Here is a 16,085-nt window from a genome sequence, read left to right on the forward strand (position 1 = left end):
GCCCTGAGCCGAAGGCAGACGCTTAACCGCTGTGCCACCCAGGCGCCCCTCTCCTGATGACTTTTACAAACCTAATTTCCCAACTCCTCTACACATCACCCTGGAAGCCAGACACACCAAAACACAAAGATGTTCTCAAGCACATCATGGCTCCCCATCATTGTGCTCTGGTGCACACTATTTCTCCTGCCTAGAATGACTTGCTCTTCCCCACCCCTTACCTGACAAATGCTTACTGACCTTTCAGGAGAAAAAATAAAGTGCCATGTCTGTAAAGCCTTCCCCAACCTCTCCATTCTCACTACAATAAAATACCGCTGTCTCTTTCTGTGTTCCCATGGCAACCAGCACATCCCTCCAGTACAGTGCTTGTCATGTTGCTGTCATTGTTTGTCTATTTGTCTGTCTCACCCACTGGTGAGACCTCTCCAGCCCACAACACGTCATGTCTTTGCATCCCCACCAGCTGGCTGGTGATTAATAACTGCTTGGACTTAAACTGAATCCAAAGTACGGGGGGAGGGGAAGAGAGAAGTAGACTTTGGGGTTCAGTTTGTTTCTTTCACTTGCACCTGAAATCTATGCTTTCACCACAGACATACAAGTCAAAGATATATAAAAAAGTGGAACATGTTTCATTCACTGGTTTTACATTGGATCAGAAGGGCCCATTTGTCTTTGCTAATTTAAGCTATTAAAGCTGTGTAAATCATACAAACTCACCCCCTCTCCACTACATGTCCAAATAGGGAGCCAATAAACACTAGAGAATAATTTAAGTATGTATGTTTTTCACACAGAGAAAATGATACACAAATTCTACACCAAAATGACAAAATGTCAATGATCACAGGTTACTTATGAGATAAAGGATATGTGAGAAGGAACCACATGAACAGGACTTTCTACAATTCTTCAGGTGCACATAGAGGGAAAAACCCAATTAATCTTGGTAATGTGATCCCCACTGACCAGAAGTTCAAAGGTGATGCTGGGAAAGGAGTGTGTCTCTGGAGTTATTAGGAGAAGCCTAGGTTGCTGAGTGAGCTCCATGGTTAATCCCAGCAGTTTTCACTGGCTGGGTACAATTTAATCTGCTAAGTGAGGATTGATAAGCAAATGTCTGTAATATTATTAATGTCCAGAGCCTCTGTTTTATCTCATTAATATTGGTGTAATCATAGTGAGTTACCACTTGTCTAAAACTCTGACAATTTTGGGCCTTTCAAGGAGAAAGTTTCTGACTTTAAGGAGACTTAGGAAAAAGCCCCTTTACTACATTTCCCATTGAGCTGTGACTTCAGCTCCTTCTGGAACTGGGAGGGCTGAGTCCATGGGTGCTCACACTCACTCTTTCTTCTGCATTTCTTACAGTTAATCCACTGTTTTCTTTTATCTGTAGAACACATGTACTGGTTCCTCCACAGCCGTGGACAAGCGTCAGCTTCCCTATTTTCAACCTCCCCCTCAGACTATCCAAAACAAAAGCAGTCACCTTTCCAACCTTAGCGTCATCAAACATCAGGTGCCCTTAACTTTTACTGTCTTTATCCCCACTGTTATTTATTCCATCACTTAGCCTTTGGTCAACAACTACGTATGCCAGGTCCTGTATTAGAGGCTGTTTGCTCATTACCTTAGATGAAGAAGTTGACGCTCAGAAAGCTTCACTGAGCAGACGGTCACCTGGGGAAAAGCCAGAAAACAATTCCTCACATGCTCATTTTCCCCTGCCCTTGGCTCTGGGCCTCCAGGCCCACACCAGCTACGGTGTGTAGGTCAGAGGTGGAGGGGCAGGAAGAGGGGGCTCCTGTGGCAATGGTGACCATGCTGCAGCATCTACAGACTGGAGGAGAGTGGGGCAGAACCCAGGCCGGCTTCCTAAATTCCACGCGACTTCCCCACCTATTTACTGCTTCTCCCCAGGACACAAATGATCTGGAAAGGAGTGTCAAGACAAACAAAAGTATCCTCATACATGGACTCACAAACACATGCCCCCAAACACACACACGTACACACAATCACTGACAGCAAGGGCCTGAAAGGCAACTTGACTATTCCATCCTGCACAGCTATCCCATTCTACAGAGAGTTTAAAAAGTTAGTCAGTGGTACTAAATGCAGAAAGATAATCTCTGCTCCTATTAAAATAGTCAATGATTATTTTGCTCAGTGACCCTGGTATGTTTTTCTCTGTATAATGTGGAGGAAGGGTACTGAGGGGAGCTACCCCATCTTATTGCCACACTCAGTGGCTGCTCAGATGAGAACATCTTGCCAACTTAAGCATCTGCCAGGCTACACTGAGTTCCTTGTACATTTGGGACACAGAGGATTGAAGTGCCTTCCAATACCAGCAAAAACTAACATTTTCTATGCTGTCCAGAGTATTCTAAAGTAAGTATTTCATACTCAGCCATTACCCTCTGCAAAGCTCAGGAAGTGATGAGCCATGGCTGAATGGGGACTGCTGTGTTCTATAAGCCATGCAAGGAAGCTCTGCACTTGGGTTCCAAAGCCCGAGCAACATTTTACTTAGATGTCTCTGGCAGAATAAACATTGAAGCTCAAATATGCTTTTGTGAAATTTATCTTCAATTAAGACCCATGGTCTTTATATTTGTGAAGAATTAAGGTGTTAAAAAGACATTCCGTGCTCTGCTAGGCTGTGTCTCAAGAACCTCCCCTCTTTAAAAAAGGTTCTCAATATTGTGGCACTTTTTCCATTATAAATCACAAGTGTGGAAGCCAATGAGCAAGGGACAAACAGTTGCTTCTCCTCTGAAGGTGCATGCAGAATGGCATAAAGATTCTGTCCTCATCCAAGGCATGAAGCACAGTATTTATGCAGGCATTTCAACCAGACCGTTCAGCTGACATCTGTTTATGTGGGGCCTATGTGAACACGTGCACAGGAGTGTGTGTCCGGTCTTCAACCAGCTGAGAACAGAGAATGTTAGGGCTGGAAGAAACACTAGAAATTGTGTAATCCAACTCTCTTATTTTAGAGATGAGAGATTTCAGGCCCAAAGAAAGGAGGAGCTATAACATGGTAGAACTAGAATCTGACCACCTGGGTTCAAATCCTGGTGCAACCATTGATTACCTAGCTGATCTTGGGCAAGTTACTTACCTTCTCTGGGTCACAGTTCACAAGCTATCTCATGGGGATATTTTAAGGATGAAATTATATGATTCATGTAAAGAACTTAAAAGATTCCCAGATATATAATATTATATCTGAAACTAAGTTTGGGCCAAGCCACAATCTAAAACTCTGTCTTAGTGACTTCCATGCTGTTTTCCAACTTGGATCATCCCTTATATTGTACAAGATATTGTAAAAGGATAAAAAGACTGAATGAACATCAAAGGACATGAATCTGTGTTATATATGTCTACATACAGAGGTCCTTGTCCTAAAATTTACATGGATTTCCAAATACCATTATAGCACATAATTTCCCCCCAATAAAATGCAGCAAAGTATAACTGACAAATTTAAGGGACCCCTTTAAACTCTTAATGATTCTAAAAATATAACCCTAAGGTAATTTACAACGCTAATAAAATACATTCCAACCGAAGCATTTACAGTAAGTTTTTACTGTTGGTGACAAAAGTTTTCTATGTCATACAATCAAGCCACCATAGAATTAAAAAATCTTTGCTTTCATTTATACAGATTTTCTATTGTCTGGTTTTGAAACCTGACTGTTCAGAGTCTAAAGGTGGCAGGACTGAACGGAAAACCCCCTAAAAGTGGGAGCTACGAGTGACAGGTCAGCATTCTATCTCTGGCACAGTGCCTGGCCCATGTATGTATGCTTTTGGAACCAAACTACTGTCTGGCCGATAGTGCCAGCCAGCCACATCTCAAAATGTTTGTTCACTAGCTGCTGCTCAAAACTTTGAACCTGGCATACCAAAGGCAGTTTAGGTAAATCGACGTGCAACATACAAAAGTATGGGTTATTCAAAAGTTGACTATATTAGACCTGAGGCCTGTCCATAGTGACAAGTGTCCACAAGGGAATAATAAAGACCCAGAACCCATAAGAGATGAGGGACAAAGAAAACATGAGAAGGGATTCAGAGCATCAATAGGAGACACAGTTTTAAAAGCCCCTCAGGCAGGAAGAATGATCTGAAAGAGGCCTGGCACAGGCAAGGTCTAATGGCATAAGCCTCCATGTCCCAGACGGCAACTCAGACAAGAGCACAGGGGCTGTGAGTTGACAGAACCAGGTGAGACTCCCGATAAAGATGGCAAGCGGGCTCCTAAAGGTGAGTATCCAGGCATGGGTGGAGGTTCCAGCACAGACTCAGTGCCCGGGAGTAGGGGAGCATGAGGGAGCCTGCTTCCAGCACTGAGTGCCCGCAACGGCCAGGGCTGGGCTGCGCTGGGAGGAAGAAAAGAGACTAAGTGGAGAAGACGCTACCAAGGGAGGCCAGGATGAGCCCTTAAGGGTCTCAGGTGACAAGCCAGTGTTCAGGGCTCAGTGCGGGCTCATGACTTGTGAACACCTGGAAAGCCAAGCCTCCAGGACTACCAATGACAATACTCAAACAAGAGGTGAGCCACAGAACTGGGAAAGCCTTTTATTTCCCAGGGCCCTCTTCCTCAGTAGATGAATGTTATTTCCAACATAGCCTGGTACTGTCACGATGTGCCATGTTGTAAAACATATAGTAAGAAAGGTAGATAAAAGGAAACACACAAAAAATTACTTACAATAAATTGAGCAAAAAGGACTCCTGACATATACAGGCCACAATCCAGGCCACTGTAATGGGAGCACAAATTCAAGTGCTTGGAAATGTATCAAACCATCAAATCACTATTTGCAAATTAGGAGATATATCCAGGCCACCACTCTAAAGTAGAAAAAACTGGTAGTCCTCAGCGTCTTACCTTTGCCTTGAAGTTTTACACAAAGCTAGTGAATTACGGCGGGTAAACATGAGCGAGAAGGAATCAATTTATGCAAATACATTTATTGTTTATAAGTTCTAGTGAAATAAGTTTTTATTTATTTGTTCATCTAAGGAATCTCTACACCCAATGTGGGGCTTGAACTTACGGCCCCAAGATCAAGAGTCACGCGCTCTTCTGACTGAGCCAGGCAGGCACCTCGTGAATCCATTTCTTAAAATACTTTTCTAATTTCCAAATCTTGATCAGATCTTGGCCTGCTCTCTCCTTACCACACCAAGATGTGAACTGTGGAAACTCAAGCTATGAGCCATTTCTCATTCACAATTATCCGCCCTCATCTTTCTAATGCAGCAGTTGATTTCGGAGGCAGTGTAGCAAAGTGGTTCAGAGTGGATACTGCTGCCAGAGGACCTGGATTTGATGTGCAACTCTCCTACCTACTGGCTTGGCCACGCTGGACAAGTCACTTAATCTCTCTGTGCTCCAGGTCACTTACCTACAAAAATGAGTCAGAAATAGTATCTATCTCAATAAGGTTGCTACGTGAATTAACTCAAGTAACATACATAGAAATCACCAAGAATAGTGTGTGGCATAGAGAGCACCATGTAAATGTGTGCTATGATTATTAATGATACCTTCCAGTATAACAAATTTGTTTTTTACCCTTTATTACAATCTTGTGCAGTTCATATTTTTTTTAGCAATAACATGCAGTATAGCTTTTTTGCTATAGCAATTACATTTTCTTACAAACAGAAAATAAAATTTTGTTGAATAAGTGAGTGAATGAACTCTTATTCCACTAGATATAGGCACCAGTATTTTACCAAGAAACACAGACATCTGAGTACACACCAACCTTTCCCTAAGCCGCTATAGAATTGACACAGTGGTTCTTAGATGAGGTCTATTTTCATTATTTATCTCTACAGCAGGGTGTGATAATGAGCCCTGCTGACCTCAGGCATCACATAAGATAATGGTCCCGTGAATGAAGGTGGAACCGCAAACCACTAAAGACAAAGTCACTGTTATTATTGGAAAGAAAACTGGGAACAAAAACCAGAATTTCAAAAGGTGATGGTGCTGGGATGATCCCATTCACAAAACTTAAAAAAAATGCAAGAACCTGAGGAGGTCCAGGGCTGCCTCATGTTCTGGTTGGTGAACATGGCAATCATTCATGATCACTCACATTTATAACTAGGCAAAGGGCTTCCTGTGCATTGTCCCCTTTAAGCTTCACAACAAACTCATAAGAGGTATTATTGGACACCACTGGGCCCACCTGACCAACGGTATACCGAGGATGATGATTTGCCACAGTTCAGAACAGCCAATGTGTGGCAGGGTGTAGACTCACACTTAGGGGTTAGGACTCCAGTTTCCAGTATCAGCTCTGCTAAAAAGTGGTTGCATGACTTTAAACTCTGGGCCTTGGTTTTTCATACCTGAAAAAAATGAGGACACTAAATAGAAGATTTCTGATGACCTTTCTAGCATTGAACTTAACTTTAAACTACTCTCAGCGTTAACTTCCTCATTATGTCCTACTGGACAACCATGGTATTCCTTGTCTTAGTTCATGACCCTGCTTCCTAGGCTGCTGCCCTCCTGCACTGAATCCTTTTCTTTTATCTTTCATTCAACCAGCAGCTTCCATTATCACAAACACTCAAAGCCCTCCACCAGTCCCATGTCATTACTGAAGATCTGGTTGACCCTCCCTTCAACCCCCAGACCTGCAAGTCACTAAGTGACTAACAGCCAATATAGAGTCTACCAAAGATCTCCACAGTGGGCGAAGCACTGTGGAGGTGAGGCCGGCAGCCAAACACAGTCCTCTCTACCCAACCTTCCATCCTGGAAGGCTTTCTGTTGAACTAACATGCAGCTTCAGGAAGGACCCACTCAGGGTCTAGGCTGACAAGCCTGCCCACCCACCCTGCTGACTGATGAAGCAGCCAGAAGTCCCTCTCTCCAGACAATAGCCTTGGAGAATTGGAATCCTGTGGGAAAGATGAAACAGTAGATTCCTGGGGGGTGAAGTTTGCCCCTATGGTAAGCTGAGGGTGTCGTCCACCTCACATATTACCTCTTGCAGCTGTTCAAAAACAAATCCACTTCCCTCATGAGGCACAATGTGCCTCACAGCCCTGGGACCATGGCCGTCTCCTTCAGATATTCTTGACCATGAAGGAGACACGTGTGCCCTGCAACCACACCTCCCTCGATGCAGAAAGCACCCATACCCCATCCTCAGAGGAACAGCATCAGGACCTCCCCTGCTGCTCTTCATAACAGTATTACCAACAACCCAAGCATACCACAGGATGGATGGACATACACAAACCCCACTTTCTGGGGATGATAATCATCTGGAGAAATGTTATTCCTCTAGGCTATTACCCATCTTAATGAATAAATAAAAATGATAGTTTTTCAGGTCATAAGAGACTGTGGATGTTCTAGAAATGTGAATAACCTCTTAGCTGAGGAGTAAATCAGGACTTCTGGGACTAAGGACCCTGCATTGTATAGAGACTTCCATGCAAGGGTGCCACCAAATATATTACCTCCAGTTTGAACTGCAGATGAATTTCAATTATTCACGATCATGAGTGAAAAGAGGACTAAGGGCGATCTCCAAAGAACTATTTACGTATGCTTCACAAAAAATTTTTGTACCTTTTATTTATTTATTTTTTTTTGGTATGAGCCCAGTATTTAGGGATTTTACTTCATGGCGAATAGTGAAGCCCCCTCAGAAGGGCTATATTGTCAAAGGGCTTAGGGTCCTGTGGACTCCCTCCTACTGAGCTCCCCAACACTTCAAGCTAAAGACAGTGCAAGCAGCTATCTAAAAGCCAGCCTCCTCATTTGCTGTCCCTCACCTAAAATGATAGTGAGGCCTTTTGGTTTAATGGACCTCCTGCTAGGCTGCAGCAAACACAGAAATGAAAAAGTAAGTAAAAAATGGTTCATCCTGTCAATGGGTGATTTTATCATATTCTCCAATTAGTCATATAATTATAAAACTGAAACATGATTTCCCTCTGCAAAATCCAAGTTCCTGCCGACCCTCTGGCCTCTAAGTGACAATGACAACAGTGATGCTGACTGTACAAGGAACTGAGCTAGGCACTGTACATACACTGCCCTGAAGAATCCACTGAGGTAGGTATCAATAACCCCATATTGCAAGGATGAAACAGACTCCAAGAAATAGAAGGAATGAAAGTTTCTCCAGTCTGCGTAGCTCCGAAGCCTACCTGTTTGTCCCTTCAGTCAGGAGACCTGCTTCGTAAGGGCAGGCTCTCCAACTTGTTCATCTTTATATATTTCCTTTGAGCCAAGCACAAAACTAGATACAAGGTGGACCTCTACCAGGGATTTGTAGGACGAAGTATAGCTGATCGTAGTGTGGCTGACGATATACTTCACCTATGGCTTGAGAAAATATGTCCAGAATACCACCAAAGCAAATGGCACCCATTTATTTAACTACCATAAACCCTGGGTTTGGCTAGAAATGCTAACACTTTTGTAATTCTTGTTTTCCCCAATGATTTCCTGTGCCAACTGTATTCTTTCATAGAAAGAAGATAAAAAATGCCTTAGAAAAACTTAGTAATGCAAGTTATGCAGCAACGACAATGGACACTGGACATCCAGTAAATTTTGTTGACCTGACTAAATGATCGACTAGAATTCCCTGATTTCTAAAGATGTAATTTCTGTACTCAAGCAGAGACTCAATCCCTTTTCCCAAATCACATTCCACCATGCTGTTTTCTGTAAAAGATACTGTTCTGGGAAAACTACAAGCCCCCAAGTCATAAACCTGATCACAATGGAGATAGGGTTAAAAAGAAAAATGCAGTTTACAAACAGCTTGATACACATTTAAAATATACTGTGATACAAACTCCTGCAGAAGCATTCATTTACTCTGTCCAAATTTTTCTATCAGCTTAAACACAAATAGCTGGAATTTATGAACAATCAACCAACTGCATTTCAGCGACTAGTATATATACATTTACAATTCTGTTTTCTTGACCGGCACTGAAACTTTTTTGTTTAGTGAATTCCTTATTTTATGTCCTGGGGGAATTGGAGCACCTTCACAACAGAAAATGCAAATACAAATAAAGCCTTGGGTTCCAGCCTCACTAGCAGCCAGGGTACAGTCATATGACCTTAGTTCCAAGAACCCAGTGCACCCTCCTGGGCTTGACCTGGAGATAGTGGTATGAGATAGAAAGGTCAAGAAGAGCCCATCCTGCTGGTTTGTATTGCATGAATCCTGTCACATATGTCACCCTCACCATGTATAAGAAGAAAGCAGCAGGACTTCCAGTACATCAAAGACAGAAATCAGTAAGTCTTCCTTTGGTTAGCTCAGTTCATAGACGATAAATAAAAATTCGGGAGGACGCTGAGAGTAAAATGATCAGCCATATAATCACGTGCAAATACACACATTAAGTGCTCAGTTCATTTCTACATTTATCGAGCACCTACAAGCAGCCAGATTGCTATTCTACACACTACGGCTATGAAAATAAGGGAGACAAAATCCATGCCCTCAAAGAACTCGTAATCTAGCTATGGAAATAGGTACACAGATCATTTACTTAATTAGCTATGTCCTCCTGCCCTGCTAAAATGGAGGCCCATAAAGTCAGGAACCCTGTCTGTGCTTTTACTGCTGTCTCTCTAGTTCCTCAAATATCCAGCCCATAAAAGGCAATCAATATCAGATGAATAAATGAGTAAATGAATGAATGAGTTTAATTCATTTAAATAGAAACACCATGATAAATGTTATACTAAAGAACTATGGAGTCCTGTGATCAGGGTAGAGTTCACAGAGGAAACACTTGCTGACCTGAGTTCCAAAGATAAATATGAATTTCTCAGAGAGAGGAGAAAGGTGAGGATGCTTGACAGTAAACAACAAACAGAGGCCAATGGTAAAGGATATGCCATGCTCTGCAGGAGAGCAGGTAGTGTGACAAGGCCAGTGTGGAAGATGGGCACAGGGAAGAGGCCAACAGTGCAATAATAGGCAAAGTCGTATCACTGAGCTAACTGCTATGAAGGAGTTAGGGTGCTACCCTGAGCAAACATCAACTTAAGAATTCAGTGTAAACTTCTGGGTTGAGTCTTATAATGCCAATTTCAACAAAAAAAAAAAACTCTACTCACAGGCTTACAACAGTAACTGAACTACCCACTCTTCTATATGAGGCCATTGTGACTACAGGAGGTCACTAATGAGGTAGTAACATTAGTTTACAGCAAAAGCTTTGTTCAGACATTTATTGAGCACCTACTGTGGCAAAACTATGAGATACCGGGACTAAAAAAGATGATTCTCCTCATTAAGAATCTATGTAGATTTGCTTATAACTCACTGCCACCTTCTATGGCAGCTGTGTGCCTCGTAGACCTCCAACTGCAACGGGCAGCTGCTGTACTCAAAATCCATCCTAACAACAACAACAACAACAACAAATTCATCCTCTTGTTTGTTCTGAATCTCTGCTTCCCACTAGCCAAAAAATCATCACCAAAATCAAGCTATCCTTTTAGAAACAGAACTTTTAGTTTCCCATAAAATGTGTTATCAATTTTATGAATTGTTTTAGGCATCGAACCTCTCTGGTCTCACCTCATATTCTGTTAGGTTAATCACAAGACAAATCTGAAGAAGGGAAAAAATTTACATACACTGTATTTTAAAGTCCCATATAAACCAATATCTGTAATTCTGGACTCCATATAGGCTGTTTCCACCCATTAATGCAGATGATCAAGCAAGACAATAAGCATTAGCAAAGTTGTATGTTCATGTAATGGGCATAAATATCCATAATGAATTTTTTTAGCTTCTTACTTTGAGATAATTTTAGACTTACAGAACAGATGCGAAAATACTTCAGAGTTCCTGTATACCTTTAACCCCACTTCCCTTAGTGTTATAATCTGACAACTATAGGACATTTATCAAAATTAAGAAAGCAACATTGGTACAATACATTAACTACAGACGTTTTTCATATTTTGCCAATTTTCCTCATTAATGTCTTTTTTTTCTTCCAGTATCTAATATAGGAGCCCAGGTTTCATTTACTTGTCCCATCTTTTTAGTCTCCTCCATCTGTGACAGGTCCTCAATCTCTCCTTGTCTTTCAGGGCCTTGACACTTTTGAAAAGTATTGGTCAGGTGTTTGTTAGAATGTTCTTTGACTTGGGTTTGTATCATTTCTTATCATGATTAGACTAAGATTATGCATACAGGGAAGAATACCACAGAGGCAATCCTCCCCTCTCATAGCATCCTATCCAGGGATACAAAATGAGAATATGTTTATTACTGCTGATATTAAACCTTAAGCGCTTGATGTCTGCCAGTTTTCTCTAACTGTAAAGTTATTATTTTTTCTTTGTAATTAATAAATATTTATCTTGGGGGGAGATACTTTCAGACTATTCAAATATCTTGTTTCTTCTTAACTTTCACTGAGTAATTTCAGCACCTATTACCTACAGAAATTATTATTATGGTATTCTAATGAGAAATTTCTATTTTCCTCATTTCATCTACATGTAATAACTGGAATTCTTCCATAGGGAAGAGTTGTCACTTCTCTTCCATCCCATAACACTTTTTATTCTTGTGAACTATATCTAATGCAAGAATTAGTCTAGGGGATGTTCATATTGCAATATGTAATGGAAAACTTGCATATATTCTAGTACTAAATGATGAAATACAGGTTGCAGATACAGTTCTAAGAATATAAGTTCCACATAAGATATAATAGGTTAACAGTTTCACCTATCAGTAGCTTAAAGCTTTCCTATATGTACCAGTAATAAAAAAGATGCAAGGTCATTTAATAATCCATAGCCAAGATAACCACAAATGGTATGGTGTAGAATTATCTACAGTCAAGGCCAGATCCCCTAGAGGGCAATTAAAAGCATTTTACACATCATCCCCAGGGGGACTTCACACACCTTTCCCTTTGCAGGGGAGTGGAGGCAACAGCTTTCCCCTCCCGGGCTCTGCCCAATCACTCACTACCAGGAGGCATGCCTTGCCTACATTAGGAAGGTGGCCCAGTTACTTCCCTGGGGAGAGAAAATGGTGTAATAATTTCATGTAACATAGGTAAAGCTGGAAACAGACAGAATCGAGCTCATCAAGGGCAAACCTATTTGCGGGATTAGGGTGGGGCTAAGACACATAGGCACAATCTCAACCCCTCTGAACTCAGTGTGCTCAGACATCTTTACTCTGTGCACACTAAAACAAATAAAATCATCACTTTCTGTAGAGTGATTTTAAGCTAATTTCCGTCACTCAAAAAGGTAATTCATATTCACGATACAAAATTTAGAAAACCTAGACAAACTGGAAACAAGAGAAAAAGGAAAAGAAGTTAAGAGAGAAAAGAAGACAATGCATCATGACCTCACGAACCAAAAGAAAGCACTATTAATAAGGTGCGTCCTTTCTATTGACCATTCTTTAATTTGCATGCATTATCTTTTTTACAAAAATGGGCTCACAGTTTACCTACTCTATTTCTTTTAATAGGCTATATTTAATTGAATCAAAGGGGACAGTAATTGTAAGACACTATTTTATGTCAATAAGAAAGAAAAAGAAAACACAAGCAATTTTAAGATGTAGAGACCTCCAAGGCTGGAGATGTCACAATGGGGGTGGGGAAGGGTAATATGCTTCAAACTGACTACCTACTTAGGGTCTCTTCAATACTTCTCATGTTATAAAAAAATGCCTCCCCTGCATCATTTTAATGGCTGTATGTTGTCATATGCACTGCCGAATTACCTCCAGAGAAGTTCACTTATTTGCTCACTATTTATTGAGCACCTATTTTGTCCTAGGTGCTGGAAGTAGACATTAGAAGCTTCAGGGACTTGGGGAGACAAACACTAGGGGGGAAAAAAACCCACATAAATATGTCATTAGAAAGTATTGTAAGGGGTGTGACAAAAAGGTCTGTGAGGCACAGACAGGCAGCCCACTCCTGTCAATACCCAGGGTACCCTTTTTGGACAGTGGCTAGCTGCATTCCTATCATTTGGCCAGGAGGTGGTTCTCTGAGCTCTGAACAGCCATCTCCACTAATGGAGGTCAAAACCTTGGACAGAAAGCACTGGCAGAGTTCCTCCCTTGGGCAATCTTGGTACAGATCAGAAGAGTCAGGTAATAAAAGTGACTAGACGGGAGACCCTTCTCTTGTTCGTCTTTACATCTAATCACAGTGTTAATCTAAGGCCTCAGCACTGTAGTTCTACAAACATGGGGCAAGAAATATTCAAGATAGTTACACCACCCTCAATCCATTGTTATAATGAAGGGAAATGGCATTTTCCTATAAGCAAGACTTTTTGTATGCCTCTGATAAGAAATGAAATTAGAGAAGCTGTATAATCACAGGCTGGCCTTTATGAGTGAAGCACCCCAATAAGCAGGTGACGTCAAGGAGTAATGAACAATAATATGTGCATTTGAAACAATCATAAGAAAAATCTACCAAGTTCTTCTCTCTTTCTCATTCTCAGATTATCCAAAACACTGCAAAGAAAAAACAATCAGAAAAAAAATCTTAAAATCCATACCACCACGTGCCTTGTTTATTCTTCTGTTCCACAGTATGTCAGACCATGTTAAATTTATGGGACATATGAAAGGGCAGAGGCCAACAGTCCTGGCCTTAAATTGTCATTAATAAACATTTTATTTTACTGCTGAATCAGTGTCTGGGCTCCAAAGGTCAAGGATTCAAATCCACCTTCAACTGCCACACCACCCGATCCTTAGCACCCTGACAGTCACCTTTCACCTCACAGACAGGCAGGGCCTCTGGAGGACATACACTTCACCCTGTGAGCATGCACAGGCTCCTGGCCATCTACCTCCCTGTGTGTCCTCTCACCCAGTGAGTGCTGAGACTGCTATACTAAGGTCCCACGACGGGCAAGCAGAGGTAATATGCTGCCAGGTGTGAGTCAGCCCTTGTGCCATGAGAAATTGTGTGCTATGCACCTGGCTCTGTGTTCCAGTCCATCAGGTCCTGGGGTCTGCCCCAGCTCCACTCCAGTTTCCCTTTGCAGAGGCAAGCAGGATGATTAAGCATGAATGGAAATTCTGGAGCAGACAGGTTTAGCGTAACAGGGAAGCACGTCCCCCAGTAAGCATAATTATCACGTGGTCCATGACATGGATGGGACAAAGAGGACAAAGTGTCCTCCTTACTATATGATCCTGACTTGGTCCTACATGATGCCAGATCCTTCATCTTCTCTGTAACAATAACAAAAGCCTAGGTAGCATGGCTCACGTCACTTCCCAATAAAGATGGACCCACAGCTTCTTGTTTACAGGTCACTGTCATTCCAGAAAGCCAAGTAACTTGCAAAACCCAGCCCTTAGTACCTCAAGACCACCTTCCCAACTGAGACATGTGAGTCTTACCAGCTGGAAGTTGTGAGGTCACTTGGAATTAGAAATCGGCCAGGTGTTATCAGTCAGGAGGGCTGGTTAATAAGAATCCAGGGTAGATCTGTCTACAAGTCCTGGGCACACCACTCTGATGAGGGGCAGCTGTCATGGTGTGTAGCTCTGTTAGACCCCAGAATGACATATGCTGCAAGACTAGAGGTGACCGTATCAGTCTCCATAAAGACATGTGATATTGGTGTGTTGGAAGATGCATAGTAAGAATCTTCACAAAAACTTTACTAGTCCAAAACAAAAAAAGAGAAATTAGGGAAGAACCATCTGCTTTCGAGGAAAGGGTCCAGGAGCCCCTCGGTGCTCACGCACACTCCCAGCACCATCACACACCCTCCAAGTCAGTGAGGGGCAGAGAGCCCACCCATGCTCAAACAATTCAATGGTAAAAATTTTGAATGGTGAAAATGCTCACACACCCACATATCATATTTCAACATTTTTTTTCATTCAAAATCATTCTTGTGCCCATGGTACTGACGTATGAGGAAAAAGACGGGTGGCAGAGATCAAATTATTGGTGATAGTGCTGTCTTTGAAGAGGCAGAGACAAACTCGTTAGTTTATAGCTTCCATTCTCAACATGGTACTTCAGGAAGATCACATAGACTAGTTGAGGCCATGGGCTTGGGTACAAATTCCAACTGTGCCATCAACAAGCTGTGCCGCATTGTCTCTGTAAGCCTCGGCTTGTTTTGTATAAAACAGGTTTCATACCTACTTCTTAAAGTTGTTGTGAAGATTAAACAAAATGGTACACAGGACGTGCTCACTACAGCGTCTGACCCACGGTTCACAGACAATAAAATGCAGCTAATAACACTGTATTTCTTACTATCATTAATAATTATTACCACCTGTTCATCAAAAACCAAATCTGAAGCTATAGTTAAGACAACCAAGCCATTTCCCCAGGGGGTCACACTGCATCAGGGAACAGAACAGTCCTCAAGAAAGAGGGGCACTTTAGGCTGCTATGTCACACCTACTTTATATCAATATATCTTCATTAGGTTTCTCTCGCACTACATTTTTTTTCATTACTTGTATAACCTACATAGATTTCGGATTTCTGTTCTTTGCATGTGTTTCTGAAATGTCACAGACAACTGAAATGAATATTAAAATAAGTCCTAAGTTTGTATAATTACTTTTTAAAAAATCTAAAACATAAATTTAAAACAACAAAAAAAAAATATTACTTTGGGAGAAAATCCTGCCTAGCAACAGTTCCCATGAAAACAATGAGGAGTGTTCATGTTCAGTAACTCAGCATATCTCTCAATTCACATTGTGACAAGCACAATGACTTGCACGGAGGACACTCAAAGTAAGTAGGCCGTGCCAGGGTGGGAGGGTTGCCAAAAAGATTAATATAATCTCGGGCTGCATTTTTAAGCATATACCCCAAGTTGAGGTCACATATCACTGCACTCTGTGCCTTCAGACGTCTGGATTTGGAAGTATCATGTGCACATGTGCTTTAGAGAGGACCAGAAACAGAACACAGAGCAATGTGACAGCAAAGCCCCCATAGGAAAGGGTGGCTTGTGAACAGCACACACCCCTGAATGGAGG

The 16,085-nt window shown here is 41.7% G+C and overlaps 1 protein-coding gene across 9 annotated transcripts in view; it reads right to left on the reverse strand.

The window, feature by feature from the left end:
- Nucleotides 1–16,085, reverse strand: part of LDLRAD4 (low density lipoprotein receptor class A domain containing 4) — a 446,262-nt gene that overhangs the window by 233,223 nt on the left and 196,954 nt on the right. Inside the window, exon 4 of one of the 9 annotated variants that reach the window (XM_034641968.1) lies at nucleotides 6,309–6,396. The exons of the other annotated variants lie outside the window; for them this stretch is intronic. The gene's annotated coding sequence lies outside the window, so the exon portion shown is untranslated. The remainder of the gene's footprint in view (nucleotides 1–6,308; nucleotides 6,397–16,085) is intronic. 9 annotated transcript variants of the gene reach the window in all.

Source organism: Ailuropoda melanoleuca, chromosome 14 (genome assembly GCF_002007445.2).
Source record: "Ailuropoda melanoleuca isolate Jingjing chromosome 14, ASM200744v2, whole genome shotgun sequence".
NCBI lineage: Eukaryota > Metazoa > Chordata > Mammalia > Carnivora > Ursidae > Ailuropoda > Ailuropoda melanoleuca.